This window comes from Olea europaea, chromosome 16 (assembly GCF_002742605.1).
Source record: "Olea europaea var. sylvestris chromosome 16, O_europaea_v1, whole genome shotgun sequence".
In the NCBI taxonomy this organism is placed as follows: Eukaryota; Viridiplantae; Streptophyta; class Magnoliopsida; order Lamiales; family Oleaceae; genus Olea; species Olea europaea.
In genome coordinates this window covers 9454114-9464015 of record NC_036252.1, presented here as the reverse complement: position 1 = coordinate 9464015, position 9902 = coordinate 9454114, and the positions used below count along the sequence as shown (strand labels likewise).

General features: G+C 30.5%; 1 long non-coding RNA gene across 1 annotated transcript; it reads left to right on the top strand.

Annotated features, from left to right (window-relative positions):
- The first annotated feature begins 4579 nt into the window (after positions 1 to 4579).
- Positions 4580 to 9682, top strand: LOC111412047. Its single transcript, XR_002705943.1, has 2 exons — positions 4580 to 4771; positions 9472 to 9682. It is a non-coding gene; the product is annotated as an uncharacterized LOC111412047 (long non-coding RNA).
- Positions 9683 to 9902: the final 220 nt, after the last annotated feature.

Below are 9902 nucleotides of genomic sequence, written 5' to 3'. Positions count from 1 at the left end.
GTGAAGATTTACACTCGCATAATACTTAATGCATTATGCATACTACTTCTAGACTCGCACACTTGTTATAACACTTGTTTTGAAGTTTATAAGAGTCGTATAACAAGATTTCAAATGAATCAAATTTCATTTCAAGGTAAGTCAAAATCTCGTATTAAAATATAATCAACGATTCTTGCATGAGAAAATAATTAAGAATCGTTCCAGGATCAATAAAATCACACTAGGCCCCTGTTTGGCCCTCATTAAATTACATTCCATTACATTCTATTTTTCTCTCTCCTATTTTCAACCACACAATCTTCCATAAAATAATATTACACGTAAATCAAAAAAATTTCTTTCTTTTTCAACCACTCATTTTTTCAACAAAACACTATTTCTCCCATTTTCATTACCAAAAATGGGGGTTAAACAGGGGCTAGATATATTCAGAATTAGTTCATATGCTGCATAACAAAGAGATTTTAAAACATTTATATATGATTGGAAAAATTAGAATTGAGTTACCTAACAATGATTTCAAGTCTAAAACTTACAGAAGTGAACTTTTAGATTCCAATCTATTTTAATTTTGAATCACAATCGCTAATCGATGTTAAAACTCATGCCATTTTTACATGGCTTGAAATTTGAGGGCTAAATTGTCAAATTACTTGACGTACCACTTTAAGTTGCATCATGTGATTTTATCATTTATACTAAAACGCAGTATATTTAAATAAGAAGAAATTGGCCCCACTACTCTTAAAAAGCGATCAATTAGATTAATTAACTAAAATAAAGTAAAACCTTTCAAAATCGTAATTAATACATTAACCAAATCCCATAACTGTCCAAACCCTAAATTGGTCAAAGAGCCCATTATTTATAGAAAGAGAATACCCTATCTACGCAAGAAGAAGCTGATTAACCTATATGAAGAAGAAGTTAAAACATTGGCGTGATTGATAATTTTTGTCAAATCAGTTTTCTCTTTTCTCTATGAATTTGTTTCTACCATCACGAAAATTTTGGAAAGTCGTTAAATCCATTTTATTTATTTTTTCATTTTCCTTGCTAACAGCTTACCAAGGATAATGGGTAATTAGCATATAATATTTCTATCTTTCACTATTATTGTGAAAAACTTTCATACACAGGTCTGGACATGGTTTGATACGTGAATTTTCAAGTATTTAGTAAGTTGAACCATCAAGGCCAAATTTAATTATTAAACTGTTCAGATTCGGTTCGATTTGGTACTATTTCGTTACCGAGTTCCGTACTATTATTAATTTTTTTAATATTTACAAAGTTACATTAATTCAACTAATGAAATGTTCAATCTTAACTCTTATTAAATAATGCAGTCCAATCTTTTATATCTTTTGAGTCTTTATTTGCTATTGCAAGCTTACAATAATTAGAGAGGTGTAGCTGAGCTTCAATTTGATTTTCCGAGAACAATAGAAATGGTACTGAGGTAGAATAACATATTTGGGTAAAGTTTAAGTCAATTTGATTAAATTGGGTTTGGATTAGAAATTAAAAATAGGAGAATCATATTTTTTGTTTGGGTTAAATTAATTAGTTAGCAAATTTATTTTGAAAAAAAAAAATAATGTAACTTGCTTAAGATAAATAAATAAATAAATAAAAGTTAGGAAAATTCGGTTCTTATTTGGTTTTTCAGTTCTATTTCATTTGATATTTCGTAGGAATAAAAAAGGGACTGCGTATATTTATACATCCTTTTTTTTTTTTTTTTTTTTGGTTTAGTTCGGGATGGGTTTGATTTGATTCAAGAGTTCTGTCCAACCCTAATTACACATTTGATACGCAAAATGTCATTTTCATCCAATTTCTCAATTAAGCAATGAGTACTCTTGACATTTTCCCTCTTTCTTTCCCTATTTGAGCCCATTTTCTCCTCTACTCTCTTTCTCTAAAAACTAATATTTAGGATCTTGTGATATGAACACCAGAGAAAAGATTGAGGCTGCCGGTAAGAAAAATGAAGAAGGCAATGTGTTGTTAAACATCGGGAAATATATGAGAACCTTAGAGAGATATGAAAAGATAATAATTCCAAAGGGATTTTGACTGAATTTGATTTAATAGCAATGTGGTATTTGCTATGTACCATGTGCCTCATATGGGGGATTTTGAACTTAGGCTGCCAAGTACATTGAGTATGACACCTCTTTCTTTGAGGAGGAAAAGAAACAGTCCAAAGCACTGAAGATCACTTGTAACAAAGAAATAAAAAATAAAAAATAAATGCAGCTTTTAAATTGAAAATGAATTATCATAAACAGGCACAGAAGCTGTGTCCAAAGGTTTGCATAATTGGATAATTGCCTTTTCAAATAATGGAGTTCGTTTGTTTGTGAGGAAAGTGTGTGAAGGTGTTGAAACTCAAGAGTACAAACTTGAAGGCACTTTATAGAAGGGCTAAAGCATACGTGAAAATGGCCGATCTAGCTTTGGCTTAGAGGAAGAAATATATGTGAAAATGGGTTCAAATGAGGAAAAAAGAGAAAATTATACAATGAGGATGCCCTTCTTAATAGAAATTAGAGAATTAGTATTTAGCATTCGTTGTCTTTTTCTTATTGTAAATATCTCTAGCAATTAGTTTGCCTCGACAAGATTTGTCCTACAGCATTGATATTGCCGGATTTATGCCTTTGAACCAAGATCGAAGTCATTTTTCTCTTTTTGTTTTGGTTTTATTCTCTATTTTTGTTGAGGGTGATTGATCTGTGTTTATGCCCTTTATTAATTTAAGATCATGGGTTACTTAACAGTACAATGGCAACTATATTTCCAATTATTCTTATTCTTCTTAGGTTAATTTCTTTGAGATTTATAATTTCTCTTACAAATTACTTTGGAAATTTGAATTTCTCATAAAGAATTATTTTCAACATTTTTATCACTTGACTCGATAGAACTTGAATGCATTTGGAACTTTTGATCAAAATTCATTTCTCAACTCTTAGATTTGTGTCAAAATGTCTTTATTATAGTTAATAGTCAATATTATTTGTGCCGTTTTGAGTTATTGTAAAAATGGCTTATTAGGACAAAATTTTGCATTTTCATCCCTATTTTCACTTTTCATTGTGGAAAACATAATTTTTAACCAATTGTTTCAACTAAAAATTATAAAATGACAAATATATATCCTTTCATTTAAATAAAACACAATGAAAAGAAAGAACAAATTGCAATCACAAACCCAATTTTCTTAAAAAAAAAATTACAATAAATCTCAAATAAATTTAACTAAATAAAAACCAAAAAGAAAAAAAGAAAAAGAAAAAAAGAAAAATCCTCTTCTTCTTTCCTCCTATCCCTTTCCTACCCAATCCCCAGGAAAGCCACCTGCCACCAAACCCACAATCACCACCACCTCCGCCACAATTTTGCTCAAGTGTTTGTTGACGTAAAATGGGAGGGACTTTTGGGAAGAAAATGGTGATAGAGATGGTGGTGGCTGTTGCTTTAGTAGTAGGTGGCATTCTTAGGATGGGAGAGGAGGAAAGAAGAAGGTGATTTTCCTTTTCCTTTTTTATTTTTAATTTAATTTATTTGGCACTTATTTGTACTTTTTGGAAATAAATTGGGAGTATGATTGCAATTTGTTATTTATTTTTATTTTCTTTTCTTTTTGTTTCAGTTAAATAAGATGGTATATTTGTCATCTCACAATTTTTAATTGAGAAATAGGATAAAAATTGATAAAATTGATGTTTTCCACAACGAAACATGAAAATATGGATGACAATGTAAAAAAATAGAAATATAGGAATATTTTACGCACTAAAGGCTAAATGTATGGACAATTTGTGCTAATAAGTCATAGTAATAAAAATGAAACATAATAAAAAAGGACAACATATAAAAGAAAATCACCATCCTCTAGATCTCTTCTAAAGTTTTGATTGATGTTAAGTAATATTTAGAGTTGTCATTTTTTTTTTCAAAATTTACGTGACTTTTTTGAATCTTTGTTATTTTTAATTTTTTTTTTTTTTTTTACCTTTTTAAAATTTCTCTCACTTTTTTTTTGTTAGTTTTTCTAAATTCTTGTTATTTTTGCTAGTGTTTATCACTTTTTTTTTTTTATTATTTGTTACTTTTTTATAATTTTTATCACTATTTTTAAGGGACAAAAATCACTTTATTAAAAAAAATAAAAGTGATATCTTATGTCACTTTTTAATTTAAATTTAAAAAGTGAAAGGTCTTTTCAATAAAAAAATGACACTCAATTTTACATAGTATTTTTTACTTCTAAAACATCTTTAATACGACTTTTTAAAGTACTCCCATTTTAAGTGTATTTTTGTAAATTGGCCTTTAAATAATTTTGTAAAAATGAATATCTTTGAAAGATTGAGGCGCTCGGTTCTAATTTTTCTGATACGATTTTATTCCAACTCCATATTGTCATGCTTGTTCACGTAGGTAAGAAATATCACAAGGAAAGCCCATTAATTGACCATTTCCTGGTCCAATAAACAGGCCTACCTAATGACTTTCCTATTCGATAAAACGACACCGTAAATGTACAACATTAACTGGAAATTCGACTAAAGAACCCTAAAAATACAAGGATTTGCTCGTATAACATCGTTTCCGAGCCTCTCCTTACAATCTATTCTCCTCAACTCCTAAAAATATAAGGATCCGAGGAGTTTTGGAAAAATTCACAAAAAGCGACCACTGGTTTTCAACTCTCTCCTCAAGTTCACTTTTTTTTCTTTTTTGCTGCAATCAGGTAACATGTATCCAATTACATGCATAATTTTCTTGCTTGTTATTGTATGAATAAATATATGAAGATGTCTTGATTGTTTGATGATATATTCCTGGTTAAAGAGTTATGGTTATTCTTTTTATTTAACGAGTTGTTTACATGGAATAAACAAATATAGTTATTAAAGGTTTTCTTTGCTTCGTATTGATTTGGAATGTGTTTTCGAGTCTTCTTTAACTTGTCATTTAGGATTCTCATAGCAATAGTGGTTCCATTTTTCTAAATCCTTTGGGTTTTGCGAATCGGACTTCGTTTATGTGATTGATTGATGATCTTATAGAAGTGTGAAAGTGGATTTGAACACATATATTTTTGTGTGTGTGGGTGGGTGTGGGAGTGGGCGGGTGGTTTATATGTAGTTGAAGGAATAATTTATGATGTAGATGAAATATCGGATTGAGTGAATTTGTAATTATCCTGTGTGGATTTTTGTATAGTTTATTTCAGTGAATTTGTAATTATCCTGTGTGGATTTTTATATAGTTTATTTCAGGAAGTTTGGATGGTACCTGCCTCTTTCGACCTATCCTTACTGTTCTGCCCATGGTACCGTTACATTTTGAATAGTTTTCTATCATTTTGTCCTACAGAAGCTGGAATCGTAAATGTGTGGTTTTTGCATATTTCGTGACCTATTTGCATTTTGTCTTCATGACAATGCATTATCAATGGTTTCTTTTGTGAAATCAGATAGTGTTTGAATTATCTGTAAGGTGATGATATTGATCACCAAAGATAACCCAAGCTCAGTTTATACCCACTTCCAACACCACAAAGCCGACAACTACGAACCCAAGACAATACCAAGTTTTCTTCCGGTTGCCAATGAGATATATTACTTAGGAGACCACAAAGGAGCAAGAAATCTCATAAACTATCACCACTAAGACGATAGACAAAAAGAGGCAGAGAAGATGGAAGAAGAAACTACAAAAATCGTCCAAGAATAGGAGGCAGCGACAATTCTCTCAAAATGAGAGAACGAGACCAATTTATCTCTCAATCAAGTGGCCCAAATAAGGTAAGTATAGGTAGGTTAAACAATGGGTCAAGTTGGAGGCCCAAGAGACAATTAAATGGGCTCACAAGATATTCTCTCAATTATTGGCCATCCAAGGAAGTGTAGGCCACGAGCAACAATAAATTATTTAGGTTGCTTCGAATGACCCAATTAACCTTCGGGTCGTATCGCCTCGAATGTGGTGTTGGATCCCATTCAGTCATTTGGCCAGGCCGACTAAAAACTTAAACCGAGTAATATCATAACCCAGGGGAGGTCGTTTGACAACAAATTGCCTAACAACCTCCATCTCGGTGTCAAAGGACCTAACAACTTAAATAATGTTTTCTCAGATTATATATTTTCACTTTCGATCTGCCCATCCATCAATCAACATGAGATACAAGTGCTTCATCTTCTCCTTTGAGAATAGGGCATCGTAAACATCTTCAATGGTAAGTGCAAGATCGTGTCCCAAAATGACGAATAAGAGGGGGCAATGATGCAACAAGATCAAAGTCAAATCCTCCTCTTCATACTTAACCTCCAATGTCTCTAAATCTATGATAATTTCCTCGAAAACAACAAGGTGGTCTTCTAGTGATCCTTCTTCCACCATGCGATGGGAATATAGTTTTTGCTTTAGAGCCAATTTGCTAATGAGACTTTTAATCATGCACAACTGCTCCAGTTTGAACCACAAAGCAGCCGCCATTTTCTCCTTCAAGATGTTTTACAAAATATTATTAGATAAATGAAGATGAATCTACGATAAAGCCTTTCTATCCTTTCGTTGTCTATTCAACTGGCATCTTGTCAAAATCTAGCAATGCATCGTCCAAATCCAATTGCGCCAAAATAACCCTTATCTTTTCTTGCCACAGAAAAACCTTGTATTACGATCTAACAATGGAATACCATATTTTAACGAAGCCATCTCTGAAAAATATCAATCAAATCACAAAAATTCTATAGCCTAGCTCTGATAACACTTATTGGAACTAGCAAGTTACCAAAATTGCTCTAGTACCAATTGTTGATCCCAACAGCGATGCAAGGATTGAGATTAATGACGTTGTATGAAATATGTAACAAGATCACAAAGATGAAACCAGATTAAAGTAGGAACAGAAGAGAGTTAAAGCAGAGGAACGATGTTTTATTGTAATGATAATATAGAGAGAAATATGTTTTATTTTTGCTTAAACAAAACTAAAAGAAGAGGCAACTATTTATAGATACATACTTTACCATAAAAATGGAAATAATATGGAATAAGGAAATAATATATTTCTATATAATCACGTGAAAATAAGGAAACAATTCTTTTTTTCCAAATAATCTAACCTAATTTGTGTCATAAACCCAACAATTAGTGACAAAACTAATACATGAAATCAATAACCAAGTTTTGGTTGTAGCAGGGCATAAGAATTTATTCCAATCTAAACTAACCAAAAACTTTACCAACCAATATTTGGTCAGTGAAAGTGTTTTATAGCAATCAATTTATTTGGTCGAGCGAGCCAATGTTTTTTGTAGTGAGAAAAGAATTGTTCAACGATGCATGTGTAATCTCACCTTCCAATTGGTTATTGATAAGATAGACATGACTTTTGCTCGACGTGTTGAAGCAACATGGGATTGAGCAAGACAAGTTGTGTAACATTCCAAAATAATAATAATAATAATAATAATAATAATAATAATAATAATAATAATAATAATAATAAATTAAACTATAATTTTTCTGATGTACTTTCTCTGAAAAATTTATATTCTTTTCTACTGAAGATTACAATGGATGAAATTAGGATTCAGAAGGAGTTAAAATTTAAAATTTCGTGATTATGAAATTGAGTGTTTTCTGCCATCCAATTGTTGACTGATGACCAAAATCAAGAATATTAATTCATCACCATTCAAATTTTTTTTTCTCATCCAATTGTAAGTGAATTTTTTTAGAAATATGCTTATGGCTATATTTGCTATAGTATTATAGTTGTTCCATGCAACATCCCAAAAATTCTAGAATAAGAATTTAGTTATTTTATATGTAATACTTTTATATTATAAAAATAAAAAAATAAAAAAATGGAAAACTGAAATGAAGTAGGTTCTAAATTCATAGTTTAATTAGGCCAAATAATTAGATTTTAAAGGAGCGAAAAATAAGCATATCAATATTAAGCTTATTTTGTAGTCCGAATTAAATAATGTAGGTTGGGCTCAAGAAAATATAAGGTCGTATAAGTTAAGCAAAAGCATCATATTTCATAGGTATTTTTTTAATGTATCCTTCAAGATAATTAGCAAAAGATTATAATATTTTATTTGTATAATCACATTTATCTTTAGTTTGAAGAAATTAACCAAATTAGTTTACGTACACATGCATTTTATTTAACCTTTTTATTCTATAATCTCTGTCAATTGAATTAGGTTCACATTAATCCAATTAAAAACTGTTCCCCTTTATTGTGCCATGTGGTTCGGTTGGGTTTTTCATAAACCGTGATCTAGTATATAATATATGAAATGAGATTAGAATTTTTAAATTCAAATAAATCTATTATAGAATTATTTTATATGCGGTTGACTTAGCTATAAGTTGAAGATATATCTAGCCCCCATTTGACCCCTATTACCTGAAAATGAAAATGGGGGGAATAGTATTTTTTAGAAAAATGAGTGGTTGAAAAAGAAGGAAAAGTTTTCGATTTACGTGTAATATTATTTTATGAAAGATTGTGTGGTTGAAAATAGAAGAGAAAAAAATGGAATGTAATGTAATTGAATTTAATGGGGATCCAACGGGTGCTAATCTAATCAAATTTTGTTGGTTGAGTAAAATAAAGATAATCCTAAGTGATTAACTATCTTAATTAACGAGCAGAATCCGCTAATTAACCGATTACATGTACATTGTTTATTTTAGAAAATATTATGTCATACAAGTCCTAAAGCAAATCGAGTGCTCCCGATTCCAGCAGTCCTCGATTTTGTTGACAATAAGATATTGCTTTTGTTGAAATTGGGTAAGAGATTGAAGAATTTTAATTGAGTTATGGACAAGTGTGCATGCCTAGAATAACTAACCAATTAGGATTTAGTCAAATCTTGGTCACATAGCATATACCCTCTCTTTTTCTCTCTCACGTGATTTATTTGAGATAGTACAAATCAAGTAAGTCTTTTGGTTGAGATAGAACTTATCTTTTATTCTAACCACCTCTATATAAAGCTCATGTATTCCAAGCATATACTCACAGAAACTTCAGAAAGCTTTTTACTAAAGAAAATAAATAATCAAGTCAGAGAGAATGAATCATTAAAAAGGAATTTTTCACGTGCATTTTTCCATTACAACTTTTCAAATCAGGTAGGATATTGTGAGCAAGTTCTTCCGTCCTTTCAATATTATGATTTATGATATGATTTATTTCATGAAATGATAATTGGCCTGCGGGTCCCTATGAAATGAAATGTGAAATCTCCTTCACGTCTTCTCAAATATGTTAGATTATTCAATTCATCACCAATCGCTCTTGATGAAATGATGGTATGGAATAAACTCATGTTTTAAAAATTATCACATTGTTTCGGATGCACGTATCCTACTGAGTATAAATTACTCACTCCTTCAAATTTAACATTTCAGGTCAGATCGGTCGACGTGGATGGTAGCTGAGCGGTGCGCAGGTTGCCAAGTAAGAAAATTTTCAAGAAAACATTTAAAAATAATTTTTCTAGGACATTTTGTGTTTCCATTTATTTCCATTTAACATTCCATGTTACATGGCAATACATTTATTTGATTCAGCATTTGAGTATTCAGTAAATTAAAGTTTTAAGTTTTCAATTTTTATTTCCGTTTGATGTATGTTTATGGAATGATATCGGTAGCACCTTAAAATTTAATTTGATAAAGTTTGGGGCGTTACAGTATTGTATCAAAGCATGGTTTTACCTTCCTACAGACTTTTTCAAAAAATAAAAAAATAAAAAAATTGTGAACATTAACCGGCACTGTTCACGTGAGGAATACAAAAAAAAAAAAAAAAAAAAAAAAAAAAAAAAAAAAAAAAGATG